Source organism: Xenopus laevis, chromosome 5L (assembly GCF_017654675.1).
Source record: "Xenopus laevis strain J_2021 chromosome 5L, Xenopus_laevis_v10.1, whole genome shotgun sequence".
Classification (NCBI taxonomy): domain Eukaryota; kingdom Metazoa; phylum Chordata; class Amphibia; order Anura; family Pipidae; genus Xenopus; species Xenopus laevis.
In genome coordinates this window covers 32,131,451-32,146,774 of record NC_054379.1, presented here as the reverse complement: position 1 = coordinate 32,146,774, position 15,324 = coordinate 32,131,451, and the positions used below count along the sequence as shown (strand labels likewise).

At 39.3% G+C, this 15,324-nt stretch overlaps 1 long non-coding RNA gene across 1 annotated transcript; it reads left to right on the top strand.

Annotated features, from left to right (window-relative positions):
- Positions 1-3,730: 3,730 nt before the first annotated feature.
- Positions 3,731-10,990, top strand: LOC121393623. Its single transcript, XR_005961197.1, has 3 exons — positions 3,731-6,896; positions 9,612-9,690; positions 10,937-10,990. It is a non-coding gene; the product is annotated as an uncharacterized LOC121393623 (long non-coding RNA).
- The last annotated feature ends 4,334 nt before the right edge of the window (positions 10,991-15,324 follow it).

The following is a 15,324-nucleotide window of genomic DNA, read 5'->3' as shown; positions in this document are numbered from 1 at the left end:
GAAGTAAAAAAGGTTTTTCCCCTTCCCACAGAATTCTAATTCTGTTCGGTATTTGGCTGAATCTTTCGCGAAGGATTCGAGGTTTCGGCCAAATCCAAAATAGTGGATTCAGTGCATCTCTACTAATTTGCATATTCGGATTCAGTCCGGCCAGGCAGAAGGTTTCAACCGAATCCTGCTGAGAGAGGCTGAATCCCGAACCGAATTCTGGATTTGGTGCATCCCTATATTTTATGCAGAGCATTCTTTAATCCTGAAATGTAAGTTAGCAGATTTTGCTCAGTTGCATTCTTGAGTCCTGCTAAAATAACCGCAGTATTTTATATACTAAATTTACTGTACCAACTCAGTGGTTTACTGGGCCTATGACCGTAATGGTCCTGGTCTTAAAAGTTATCAATGGCAGCTTCCCATCTTCTGCTCTAGTTTGGCCACTTTTTGCATGTCATCCACCTGAACATACTCTGGGCTGCTGCTTAGAAGCTCAGCTTTGAGTTGTTGGAAATGCTCCTAACATTAGCAGAATGTGAGGTTACATCTGTAATAGAAAATGATGGTATAAAACTGATGTAGAATGCACAGTATAATTTTATATATTTGGTATGTTGTTGATTTCTGAAGGGAAATAACTGACTGCAGTTTAGAGCATGTGCAGTGAATTAGTAGAAAAGAAAAGTGGGAGCTCCTGGTGGTCTTCAGGGCACATATCTTTACTGCTAAAGATCTATAATGGCCTTGAACAGAAGCCATAACATAAGGTGTAGCATGTGTACATTGTTGAGCTTTAGTTCTTCTTTAATAATAATCTTTTTCACACTAGTGGGGTTATATAATAAGACACTAAGTTTACCCAGGTGCAGTAATCTTTAGCAACCAATCAGCTGGTAGCATTTACTGGTTGCTGTGGTTTAGTGCACCTGTTCAAACAGTGCCTACTACTTTATGTGGGGCTAAGAAGGCAATTTGTGATTCTTCTGCACAGTATGGAGTGAATCCCAACACTCTCTGAAGTTTGCTGTAGCTATGTTTGACACACTGATGCCACCTGAAAGATAACACACGCGTGTTCCCAATGTGCATGCTACCTGAAGTATAGGAAGCCCTTCTAAAAGGAGTAAAGATCTGTGTCTCCAGAGATGCCCCAGTAGCTCCCCATCTTCTTTTATACCGATTCACTGCACATGCTCTGGGCTTACAAATGGCACAATATGAGGCTGAATAGTAAATAATTCAGATAATGTGTACAAGGCAGCTCAGAAACCAACACACATATCATTAGAATAATATTTAATAATCAGCCCTATAGCATCATCTTATGACGGGTAAACCTAAACCCTAAGATTAGCTGTCAACGGCTGCTCAAAGCTACACTGAGCATGTGTGTGTGTGTCGCAGACACTCCTGAAAATCCAAAATGGGGAACTCCTGTGACAAATTTGAAGGCCCTACTATAGAGATGCCGAACCTTTAGGCGTGTTCAATACATTCGGTATCTAATATATAGCCTTTCTAGCCATATTTATTTTTATGGTTTATCTCTTCTTTAATTACACCTAAAACACACTATCCTGTTTTCTTCACCAGTTGCCTTTAAATATACTCGCTGCTTGTTTCCAGAATCCATACATATTCGTACTTCTTCAAGCATTATATACTGTCCATATACACTTGCAGCTTAGAAACCTTCTGGTGTGTATACATATGTAAAAACCTAGAAGAAATGGTCTAGAAGAAATGGAACTTTTTTAAAAAGGAAAACGGCTTAGAGACCTTTCAATATTTACTGAAGCTGACACTTGCTGCTAGGTAAACACCCATTAGATTGTTGGAGGTATCTGAAGTGGACCCTGATTTCTTTGCAGTACTGTACATAATAATTTCTGGCTTTAAAACTGCCTATCCATGTCAAGCTTTAGGGCACTTGCAAACGGGCATTTTTACCTGCGCTCCACTGCATTGCGTTTTTTTCCATTCAGCCGCAGGGGAGCACAGGAGTGGAGGGGGCTGTTCTCATACAGACGCATGTAATCGCCGAACGCAGGTTGGGACACAGCATGTTGCATTTCAGCTGCGTTCGGCGCTTACATGCATCTGTGTGAGTACAGCCCCCTTCACAAGACTGCGTCTATTCCTGCAGCTGAACGGAAGAAAGCGCAATTCAGAGGAGCGCAGTTAGAAACACCCGTGTGTAAGAGCCCATATTGCGCACAAACTGACTTTAGCTCTTAAAACCAATGTTCTCATCCCCCACCCCCTAAGCTTTACTTCCGCTCCATTTTCCACTTACATAAATTTGTGGCTTCTTTCATGTTCTATACATGGTGCTGATGTACGATAAAAATAACTGACGGCCTTGCTAAAAATTGCCAGGCTCTCTCCAGTCCAACCTCTGACCCAACCCACAAGATACAAACTTAAAAGCTGGAAGGAAGATATTTTTGGCTGACAGAAAGCAAAATAAAGTGTCCCCTGCTTTTTTTTTTTTTTCTTTTTCCAGCCAGGGTGCTGTATATTGGTGGATTACTTGGTTGATTACTTGTGGTAGACCAGTGTTTTCATCCGTGCATTTTGTTGCATTCTTTTACTTCTTTACACAGGGAATATTGCCTCATTATAAGTAGCGTTTTTTTCTTTTTTTCTAATTTTTTATAAATGAAGATGAAATTAATTGGGACCCCCCCTTTTTGTCAACCATAGAACCAGCGTGTGGGATTGCTGCCATATTATATTTGCCTTAGTAAAAACTTTTCTTCGTAAGCAATATATTCAATAGTATCAGTCCCGGCCAGAAATGAGCATAATGTTTCTATTCTGAAGCAAATAATATGGCACATAAATATCACACTCTAGGGCAGGAATCTCCAATGAGCCACATTTAAATGTAAAATAAGTTGGACAGCAACATAATCATGCAAGAAGTTCCTAGGGGTGCGAAATATGGAATGTTATTGGCAATTGGTAGCCTCTATGTGGACCTGCAGCCTACAGTAGCCTCTGGCAGTACACGTGGTTTTTGTATATCTACAACTTGCCTTCAAGCCAGAAATTTTTTGTTTAGGGCAAGTAATAGGGGAGTTATGTACTACTTATAAAAAGACAGTATACCAGCGTATTGAACAGCAAGATAATTTTCTATTCATTTATTTTAACTGTGGGTTTTTAACAGGTGGCATGGACATGTTACAGATCAGTATGCAGAAGAATTGTAGCGTTAGTAACTCAAGTAATATCGTCCCTTTCTATTTATAAAGGGCGGTCTGTTTTTCTATTCAAATCGAAATGCTCAGTTTTTTCAGAGAAGCAACTCCATTGGTTGAGCATTACCCCGGGGCTAATAAGTGTTAATGTTTTCTCAGTGAAGTGTATAAGCTATAACATATAGTGGGTTGCCCCTTTGTTGGCTTAGCCTTAGAGCAGCGGTGCAAGTGGTTTTATGTAGCCAGGCTTAGGGGAAAAACTCCTGGGACCAAATTCCAGAAATGACTATACCATATGCTTCCACTGCTCGTTTTAAAATCTTTGCTGGTTTCATGGAACCGCTAATGCAGGGGTCCCCAACCTTTTTCACCCGTGAGCAACATTCAGATTTAAAAAGAGTTGGGGAGCAACACAAGCACGGAAAATGTTCCTGGGTGGTGCCAAATAAGGGTTGTGATTGACTATTGGTAGCCCCTATGTGGACTTGCAGCCTCTAGGAGGGTCTGTTTGGCAGTACATCTGGTTTTTATACAACCAAAACTTGCCTCCAAGCCTGAAATTCAAAAATAAGCTCCTGCTTTGAGGCCACTGGGAGCAACATCCAAGGGGTTGGAGAGCAACATGTTGCTCACGAGCTACTGGTTGGGGATCACTGCGCTAATGGCTTTGCTTTGCCAGTGCTGTAGACTATTCAGTTAATTTTAATTTCTTAAAAGGGTTATAAGAAGTGTTAGACAACAGCAGCTTAAGGTGGCCATAGACGTAACAATTATGATCTTTCTTGGAAAAGATATTTCCAAGAAAGATCACTTGTTTCAATACACACTTGTAGAGCTGAATTGTCAGATATACAGACTGAAACAATAGAATTCTACCTGTACCTGACGATTCAGCATTAACAATGGCCGATCAAAATTTTCCGTCCAGCCCGATTGACGAGCCGACCGATATTCAAGTCTTCTGCCGATATCGGTCGTCTCTTTTCCCACCATCCACGCGCCGAATATCGTACAAAAATTTGTTTCGTACGATATTTATCTGTGAGTCTATGGCCACCTTTTGGCTTGTTAAAATTACCAGCTGTAAAGGGAACACCGTCATAGGGCCTAGGGTAAAAAAAGCATAATGTAGCTCTAAATGTCCTGTATACTGTCCATACCATTCTAGCTGTACTGCAGGGAGATGCATGGGGATTGGCTTGAGACGCTTGCAATAGGGATTTCTCAAGCAACACTAGTTGAGTAAGAAACCCATAGAGGGTTACATAATAAATGGCATTGCATTTGCCCAGGAGCAGTAACTCATAGCAATTAGAATTTACCAGTCACACAAACCTCTTATTGTTGCTATGGGTTGCTGCTACTGGGCAAACTTTGTGTCTTTTATTACACATGAGGTAATAGTCTGAGTCTGGTCCTGGACTATGACGTTGGTTAGATTTAGGGCAGAGATACACGTGGAGATTCGGGAGATTGTCTTTCGGCAACAAATCGCCTCTTCTTCGGGCGACTAATCTCCCTGAACTGCCTTCCCGTAGGCAAGAATCTAAATCGCCAGTCGTTTTCCGAAGATGCCTGAAGTTTTCTTGTGAGGCAACTTTGGGCGAATTCGGAAAATGAAGGGATCCGAGTGCTATCAAGCCAGCAATTTAGATTGTAGCCAGCGGGAAGACAGTTCGGGGAGATAATTCGCCCGAGGAAGAGTCGATCTGTCGCCAAGACGACTAAATCTCCCCAAATCTCCACGTGTGTGTCTGCCCTTAGGTAACTGCCATGAATCTTTCCCTAAAATCGTCAACTTGCTGCTTGCTTTTTCTCCTCCTCCTAAATCGCTTATATCTAACCAGAGATGGATAGTCGTGCTGGGGTGACTTTAAAATGCCATTGAAGCAGATGAGTAAAAGGGGGAAAATAAACAAATGAAGACTTGGAATGTTAAGGTGTGACGACACACACTGGCAGCAGTTGCTCAAAATGTACTGGCTACTTATGTGTCGTAAGTAAAATGACTCCGGTGATCTTAAATAGCGACTAAATACAGTTCCTGACATTTACTCCATTTCTATATTCTGAGGGAACAAAAATAAGTTTGTCAAACTCTGTTGTCCCTAAAAATGACTGAGCGGTAAATCTGATTTATCAGATCTTAGGGGGAAAGTCTGACATCTTTTTGTTGCTCCCTGCAAATTTTTTCTTTTTCGTGTGCCAGTCCTTTCTGAAAAAAATGCGACTTTAATTATAAATTGTTATATATTGTCTTTTGTAGTACTACTGAGCTAGAAATCCAAACTTTACTGAGCATCCAAAATGATCTTTTCACATGCTTTATGAACCTAGTCTCCTGCAGGGAACTGTAATGAAGGGTCACAAGATCCTTTTGTGTTGCTTTCTCTGTCTTCCTTTTACCAGAATTTTCATTTGTTTGCACATTCCTTATATGATATGTATTGTTATGAAGCTTTCTGGGGCTTGTTTCTGAAACTTGAAGGATTTTTTTTAGGCTTTTCCTTACCATAAATGTTATTTTCAGGATAATATCTCCTCGTAGAAGTGCCTGTGTTTTATTTATTGAGATTTAAAACCAAAATTTCCCCTTTCTCCCCTGACTTTAAGTAAATGTAAGTTTGTACACACCATTTTAAGTTAAGCATGAGAGTTACAATTGAAGGTAATTTTAAGTTGAATATAAATAAAGCTGTTATTTTTTAAACAGACTGATGCCCCATCATTTATTTTTAGTAATAGGTAAAACAATAAACATCCATGTCTGACATAGGTGTTTGGAAAACTTCAGATTATAAAAAAAAACGATTATTTATTCTGCTTAAAGGGGTGGTTCACCTTTGAATTAACTTTTATAATGATGTAAAGGGTGATATTCTGAGACAATCTGTAAATGGTTTTCATATTTTATTATTTGTGGTTTTTGAGTTATTTAGCTTTTTATTCAGCAGCTCTCCAGTCTGCAATTTCTGCAATCTGGTTGGTAGGGTCCAAATTACCCTAGCAACCATGTTTTGATTATATGTAAATATAAATAGGAATTGTCCTGATCAGAAAGAGAAATAATAAAAAGAAGCAATATTAATAAATAATTAGCTTTACAGAGCAGTTGTCAATTAGATGGGACCAGCATTTGAGAACTGGGAAAAATCAATCAAAGAAGGATTCTGTAATAAAAAATGACACTTTCATATCAGTATTAAAGAGACCGTAAACACACCTTTTCAACATAAATGGAAAGGTGGGGATACTCTGAGAACATTTGCAATTGGTTTTCATTGCTTATATGAAATAACAATGTAAAATGAGGGAAAACTTAAAATCAGAGGATGTAAAAATCGAGGTTCTACTGTAATTATCTATTCTATAACATACTAAAATTTAGCTTAAAGCTGAACCACCCCTTTACTGAATGTGCTGGACTTTTTATCTATTTTAATTAAAAAGTACCTTAATGGAATGGAATGATAACCGAGGTCCTGTTTGTTGTTTCATTTATAGTTGGCAGAAGTTGTTATAGGTGTAAACTTCCCCTGTAAGAAATACAAAAGGGTTCCAACCTCTGAATCCAAAACATGGCTCTGTGCTTTGCTTGTGATCTAAGCAGGTTCATTGCGGAGGAAAAGCGAGAGCCGTGATTCGTTCATGCAGGTGGCGTCCGTTGCCAAAACAAATTTCCTTGTTGACTGTAAACTGGTAAAGTAGACCCGTTTGTATTTTTTGGGGTGGGCGACTCCTCAGATTGTGATCCATTAACAAAAGCATAAATAAATATTTGTCCGTATTTAGAGTACTTTGTATCATTTCAATATAACTGAGGGATTTATAGGTTCCAGCTATATTTATTATTTGCAGTTCCTGAGAATGACATTTGGTGTAGGATTTTCAAAATATTTTTTAATGTGACATTGTTTCATGCCAAAGAAAATTATATAAATACCAATAATTCTTTATATACTGCTGACTGTACATTTGTTTTTTTTAGATGGGGTCAGTGTCCCCCATTTGAAAGCTAGAAAGAGTCAAAAGTAAAAGGCAGATAATTCAAAACTATTAAAAAAAATTAAGGCCATTTGAAAAGTTGCTTAGAATTAGCCATTCTATAAAATACTTAAAGTTAATTAAGGTGAACCACCCCTTTAAAACTTTTAGTTAACACCTTGTTCTTCTGCTTTCCTCAGAGGAAAGTGTTTCACATAGTGAGTCTGATGTGTGCATAACAATGAAGCTGTTTTTATTTGTTGTACAAACAGAGAATATAGCTAGTCTGTACTGTGCACTCCTGCATTTCCAATGCCTTGGGAAGAAAGGAGATCCAGTTAAAGCAGGACAAGTACCAGCATTTCTTGACAGCTGGAGGAACAACAGTTTAACATTGTGGAGTAGAACCTGGGCAGTCTCATACTAAGGGCTCTTACACACGGGCGGTTTCACTTTATTGCACTTTATTTCATTGAGCACAGGAGTAGACACACTCAATTATTGTCAAGGGGGCTGTACTCACACAGACGCATCATGCTGCGTCCCACCTGCGTTTGACGCTTAAATGTGTCTGTGTGAGTACAGCCTTATTTTACACAGCACTCAGAATCCAACCCAATGTAGCTTTCTGGCTCAGCTTGTCCTGTGAGGAGCCGGGAGATTAAAGGGATCCTGTCAAGGGTAACCATGTTTTTTTCAAAATGCATCAGTTAATAGTGCTACTCCAGCAGAATTCTGCCCTGAAATCCATTTCTCAAAAGAGCAAACAGATTTTTTTATATTCAATTTTGAAATCTGACATGGGGCTAGACATTTTGTCAATTTCCCAGCTGCCCCTGGTCATGTGACTTGTGCCTGCACTTTAGGAGAGAAATGCTTTCTGGCAGGCTGCTGTTTTTCCTTCTCAATGTAACTGAATGTGTCTCAGTGGGACATGGGTTTTTACTATTGAGTGTTGTTCTTAGATCTACCAGGCAGCTGTTATCTTGTGTTAGGGAGCTGTTATCTGGTTACCTTCCCATTGTTCTTTTGTTTGGCTGCTGGGAGGGAAAAGGGAGGGGGGTGATGTCACTATAACTTGCAGTAAAGAGTGATTGAAGTTTATCAGAGCACAAGTCACATGACTTTGGGCAGCTGGGAATTTGACAATATGTGTAGCCCCATGTCAGATTTCAAAATTGAATATTGTTTGCTCTTTTGAGAAATGGATTTCAGCGCAGAATTCTGCTGGAGCAGCACTTTTAATTTATTCATTTTGAAAAAAAAATGGTTTTCCCATGACAGTGTCCCTTTAAGGAACTTGCTCATGGTCACAAGCAGCTGACATAGTAATGCACGGCACTCACTCAAATGATTTAACCACGAAACACACTGACAAATAGAATAAAATCAGCTATGACAGGTCTGAGCTCACTGTACAAGGGTCTAGTGACCCGCTGCTGCCTGGTCGTGTTTCTGGTTTTTCTTTTTGACGTGTTGTTGAGCTAAAGAACTCACTGAACTCCTATTCCTATCCTGGGGACAGAACCCACCCCTCCTTGAGTGCAGTCAATAGTTTGTGCTCAACAGACTTTTTGCCTTTCGTTTTAAAGAGGTTGTTCACCTTCCAACCACTTTTATTTTTCAGTTCATTTGTTTTCACATTATTCACCAGAAATAAAGATTTATATTTCAATTGCTTTCCATTTTTTATTTTTACCATTTTCCCAATACTGAAGTTTAATGTTCCCGTCTATGGGGTGAATTTCAGCCTGGCAGCTCAGTGATTCAGGTGCAGATTCTGAACTGTTACAATTTCGCTTCAGTAGTTGATACATTTCTCAGCAGTATCTGTGGAATATAAGTAACTATTTTATCAATTCTAACAGCTGCCTGTAATGAAACTTAGGGATTTGGTTCAGCAGGAGATAAGAAATGCATCAACTAATGTATCAATTTAGAACAGTTACAGTCGGCGACACCCCCACTGCCCTCAGAAAGATATTCAGTATGCAAAGGAAGGGTGAGGGATGCAGAACAATTAAGACTTAGATATGATAATACATTTTTATAACATTCAAGCACTGTAAACGTGTTTTAATTTTTTAACAGAGATGCACCTATTCCAGGATTTGGTTTGGGTTTCGGCTTTTTTTCAGCAGGATTTGGATCTTTCACAAAAACAAGAAAATCGTGTTTTTGGTTTTTTTTTCTTTTAATCCTTCCTTGCCCTAATTTGCATGTGCATGACACAGTCAGGATCCAGTGTATCCCTAATTTTAAATAAACACAAGTGAATTATTTTTCCTTTGCACAGAAAACTTCAGCTATTTGCTGATTTTGACATTTCTATGTCAGTTTCTGTCACTAGACTATGAAGGAATATATGCTGGTATTGCCTTGGGTGCACTAAACTTTAGTTAAGCATTGCTCCTGTCTTTTCCTCTCCAGGCAACTGCGTGACCTCCCAACCACTTTGCACAAGACAGTCCTGATTTTTGCCTTCTGCCCCAGATTGCTCCTTAAACAGGTGTTTAACTTTAAGTTCATTTTTTGTTTGTTATAGAATGGTTAATTATACGCAGTTTATCAATTAGCCTTCATTTGTTTCTCTTTCATAGTTTTTGAATTATTTACCTTCTTCAGCTGAAGAAACGGGGTCGCTGACGCCATCCAAAAAAACAAATACCCTGTTAGGGCTCTTACAGACTAGCGTTTTTACCTGCGCTCCCCTGCGTTCCATTTTTCTGCGTTCAGCCGCAGGGATAGACGCATTAAATTTTTTCCAATGGGGCTGTACTCACACAGGCGCGTGTAGGCGCCGAACGCAGGTTGAGATGCAACATCAGGGCCGGGCCAGATGGGCGCCCCTGGCAAGTGGTCAGCTGCGTCGCCCCGTTCACTGTGCGCGCGCATACATGACCGTGCGCATACTTAAGCGCACGCATGTGCGCTGGAAGCAGTCTCACAACGCATGCCACCCTGCTGTAAGATAGGCGCATGCGCACATAGACCAGGACACACGCAACCCTGATGTCAGATAGGCGCATGCGCGAATGCCTACACGGAACAGAACAGAGACTGGACAGGGGTAGGCAGCACTTAAAGGTACGTGTCGGGCGCCCCCCAAGCTTTGCGCCCTAGGCACGTGCCTACTCTGCCTACCCCTAGTTCCGGCCCTGCGCAACATGCTGCATTTTTCCTGCATTCGGCGCCTACACGCGCCTGTGTGAGTACAGCCCCATTGGAAAAAATGTAATGCGTCTATCCCCGTGCTCCCCTGCGGCTGAACGCAGAAAAACTGTAAGAGCCCTAAGACTATAAATGTATTGTTATTGCAACTTTTTACTACTTATCTTTCTATTCAGGGCTCTCCTATTCATATCATTGGTTGCTAGCATAATTTGGGACCTAGCAACCAGATTGCAGACATTCCAAACGACATCACTGCTGAATAAAAAGCTAAATAACTCAAAAACCACAAATAATAAAAAATGAAAACCAATTGCAAATTGTATCAGAATTTCACTCTCTACACCTTACTAAAAGTTAATTCAAATGTGAACAACCCCTTTAAATGGCCCATTCTCCTGCTCACAAAATGAAAATGTGAAAGGCCAGTAGGAGAATTTAACATTTAAGGGACAATCTGAAGAGTAAAGTTACATTTTTAAACTTCTCATGTCTTTCTAAATCAGCTCTGGGAGGGAGGGTCACTCTGTAACTGTTTTTTTCCTCTGTTTTTTTTTTTTCTTTTATTTGTCCCCGCTGAACAGAATCCCTGAATTTCGTTAAAAGCAGCTGTTAGAATTGATACAATAGTTACTAATACTCCAGAGATGCTGCTGAGAAATGTATCAACTAATGGAGCAAATTGTAACAGTTCAGAATCTGCACCTGAAATACCGAGCTGCCAGACTGAAACACCAGACACAAACTTTGAACTTTAAACTTATAAAATATAGAAAACAACTGAAAAAACGTCTTTACTTCTGGTGAACAATCTGAAAACAACTGAACTGAAAACATTGTTTTGGAAGTTGAACAACTTCTTTAAGTAACAAAGTTACAAATCTTTAGCACTCAACACCGAAAGATTTTTCTGGCATGTGGCTCATTAAAGGAGAACTCCACAAAAATATAACTTAAGCTTTTTGAAAAGTAAACATAATTTCTAGCAACTTTGCAATATACATCATTTAAAAAATATTCAGACTTTTCATGATTCCCTAAGCCTAGCCCCCTGCTCTCCTGCTGATCTGTCTGACTACTTTGCTGAGCTGGCTGAATGTTACTTTGTATCAACAGCCAGCTGTCCTCAGCCTGTATCCTCCAAACCCCACAATTCCCTGCACATGTGATTTCAATAAGGAACAGAACATCGCAATGCATTGTGGGTTATGTAGTTCCTGCATGCTGTCTGTAAGCTGTGGAGAAGTTGTTACAATTTGTAACATGAGTGTTTAGTCCCTCCTTCCCTGTCAGGATTTCAAATGATGCAGAAAGAGAAGAACTGTTAAACAGATGGATTTCAGCATAGAAAATTGCATTTATTCATAGTTTTTGAAGAAACAGGTAACTGTGATGGGTATATTAGGGGTTTCTGTGTTATGTGGGCCTCTTTATCAAATTTTGGTTTGGAAGCCGGAGTTCCCCTTTAATTTGCTACACGCTGCTCATTAATTTTTTACACTCTGCTATTTAGAGAAGTATGTAAGCTTTCCAAAATGTATTTGTATGCATACATTAAAAGTCTACACCTAGATTATTATTCATAATAATGTGTAAAACACTTTATATGCAGCAATCCTGCAAAAATGAAGATGATTCTTCTGCCCTTATGCACCTTGGGGTTAATAAAGTTCTGAACAAAACATGTAAATTCCTGCACTAATAAAATATAACAAAGGTATTTTTCACTGTGTGCCAATATGTTTCTCATTTATGGAAGCCAAGTCGTGTGAGAATACGTATTTCCTTGTGTTTATTCACCTTCCTTTACAAAGCAAGTAGAAAGGTGCAGAAATTCTTACACATTCCATGGCACATATATTCATTACACTGGAGAATATTAAAATTTAGGGTTGTTAAACAAATAGCAGCAACATCCTCTGCATTATCTATTGGAAATGAATGGTAGCGATGCGGTTCTTCCTGTTTGATCCAACTGACAATTCAGGATAGTTAAGGCAATAGTATAAAATAATAAGCCTAGAGAGAACATGTACAGGTTTTTATCGAGAATGCTGAATGCCTGGGATTTTTCCTAAATTTGGATCTCCATACCATGTCTACTTAAAAAAAATAATTTAAATGTTAATTAAGCCCAATAGGCTGGTTTTGCTTGGGAGACGGCCTTCCCATAATTCAGAGCTTTGTGGATATTGGTTCCCATACCTGCACTGGTTATTTGAATTGTAAGAGAAAGATTGTATTGAACTGTACCATTGCTACTAATAATATACAGTATCTAATAAAATGTTATTGTTTGTTTAAGGATCAAAAGCATACTACATTTGTAGAAATAACAATACAACAAAGTGCAATACACTCCTCCTGTGTAAGTAATGCCTCCTGCTGAGTGTAAAGGCGTCTGGGATCCTGTAACCTATGGTTACTGCATGGAAATGGCTGTCACTAGAGCTGGCATTAGTGGTCAGACTGTGGGTTCTGGCAAATGCCAAAGGGGCTGCTTTAAGATGCCATAGACAATAACTATTTAGTGCACTGCTGGGGGCTGTTTGGGCCTCTGTTTACTTGAAGTGCCAGGGCCTATTTTGATTTCAAGTCCAGACCTGCTACACAGTGATTCCAAGCCTGTGGTTCTCCAGCGGTGCCTAAACTACAGTCTCTAAATCAGTTAATTGGTCCTTCTTGCAATGCTGTAGTTCAGAAAAAGCAGGAGATGCTACATTTTATTTCCTGCCATTTAGAGTGCTTGCACACTTAAAGCATACCTCCCAACTGTCCCTTTTTCAGAGGGACAGTCCCTCTTTTGACAGCTCAACCCGCAGTCCCTCATTTGTACTGGAAAGTCCCTCTTTTCTCTGAACTGAACAGCCAGAAAAAGAAACAAAGTTTCTCACTTAATTGGCTTTTAGCAGAGAGCCCAGAACAGCCACAGGTGCAAATAAGATACTTTGTAACAATTTTGAGACACAAAAACACAGTTTATATAAGGAGAAATATTTTCAAACTTTCATAACCTGCCAAATTTTGTAAAACAAACATGGTAATTAGGGGGTGTGGCCACATAAAGGGGTGTGGTCAAAAAATTGCTGCGCTAGGTGCGGAAAATTTTTTTTTTGCCCCTCTTTTTACTTCCAAAATGTTGGGAGGTATGCTTAAAGGAACAGTAATGCCAAAAAATGAAAGTGTTTTAAAAGAATGACAATATAATGTACTGTTGCCCTGCACTGGTAAAACTGATTTGTGTTTGCTTCAGAAAAACTTTTTATTGTTTATATATGTGCCATTCAAGCACAGGATACACATTGGATCACAGATAAGGTAGAAAAATCCCATTGAATACTACAGAGTTTAATTGTTATCTGTTGAGTATCCTGTGTCTTTTCTCCTTTTTCAGCTTTGAATGGCTGCCCCCATGTCTACACAGCAGCTTGTTTATATAAACTATTGAGTTTTAAGAGTTTCTGCAGCAAACACTCTAGTTGTATGAGTGCAGCACAACAGTACATTATATTTTTATTAATTTAATGCACTTTCATTTTTTGGTGTTACTGTTCCTTTAATGTCAAAGGGAATTATAACATGTATTCTTAGTATTGCAGTAATATTTACATCATGTTGGAAATGGGTGGTAACATTTGGATTCTGCATTAATCTATGGATAACTTATTGAATTTCAGACATTATAATACACCTTTTTGGGTAAGGGCACACACTAAAATTCGGGGATATTTAGTCACCTACAAATCGCCTCTTCTTCAGACAACTAATCTCCCTGAAAAGTCTTCCTGCTGGCTAGAATCTAAATTGCCGGTGGGTTGGCACTCTGAGTGCTTTGTTTTCCGAAGTCGCCCCAAGTTTCCTCACGAGGAAACTTTGGGCGCTCCGAGTGCCACCACGCCGGCAATTTTGATTCTAGCTGCCAAAGAGGCAGTTCAGGGACATTAGTCATCCAAAGAAGAAGTGGTTTGTCGCTGGGTGTAGCTTTGTGTGCCCCTGCCCTTAGTGTCAGAGACAGAAAAACATTACAATAGGAGACGATTCATATACAAGAAGATATTTCAGCAGCACTCCGATTATGGCGAAAAAAGTATATTTTTATTTGTGCCTCATGCTAAGCAACGTTTCGAGCTTATCCAGCCCTTTATCAAGCTTCCAAAACGTGTAACGTGTAGCACTACTTTGTCTTTGTGGGATTACAATAGGAGCCAACACCCTAGGACAGTGATCCCCAATCAGTGTCTCGTGAGCAACATGTAGCTCACCAACCCCTTTGATATGGATTTTTTTTTTTTCAGGCTTTGAGGTTGCATAAAAAACATGTGTACTGCCAAATAGAGACTCCTGTAGGCTGCCGGTCCTCGCAGGGGCTACCAAATAGCTGGTGCTCTTATTTGGTAACAAAATAACATTAGGCATGCTTGTGTTGCTCCCCAACTCTTTTTACATTTTATAGTGGCTCACGGGTAAAAAAAAGTTTGGAGACCCTTAAGAAATGGATAAAAAGTGAGCAGGTGTAGAGCAGGCACTCAATAAGGCATTCTACCAACTAGGCGAATAGAATCAATTAAAAACTTTATTTATGTGCACATAGAGGCAGCCTTATGCGTTTTGTGCTGAAAAACAAAAAAGTCATAGGCCCAATGGATAAAAAAAACAAACTATTCTGTTTGCCTCTTAGCTGTGTATTGATATATGTCTATACTCAAAGTAAACCATCCTATCAGCTTATCATGTGATGATAAACACAATCACTGGGAATGCTTCTCCTTTTCTCTCTTTGTTACAAAGCTTTTTACAATGATACAACGATACATATATTTATTTTTTATAGTTTTATAGTTATTTCCTTTTTCTTTTGACTCTTTGCAGATTTCAAATGGGCGTCGCTGACCCCTTTTAAAAAACAAATGTTCTGTAAAGCCACAAATATATTGTTATTGTTACTTGTTATTACTGATCCTTCTATTCAGTT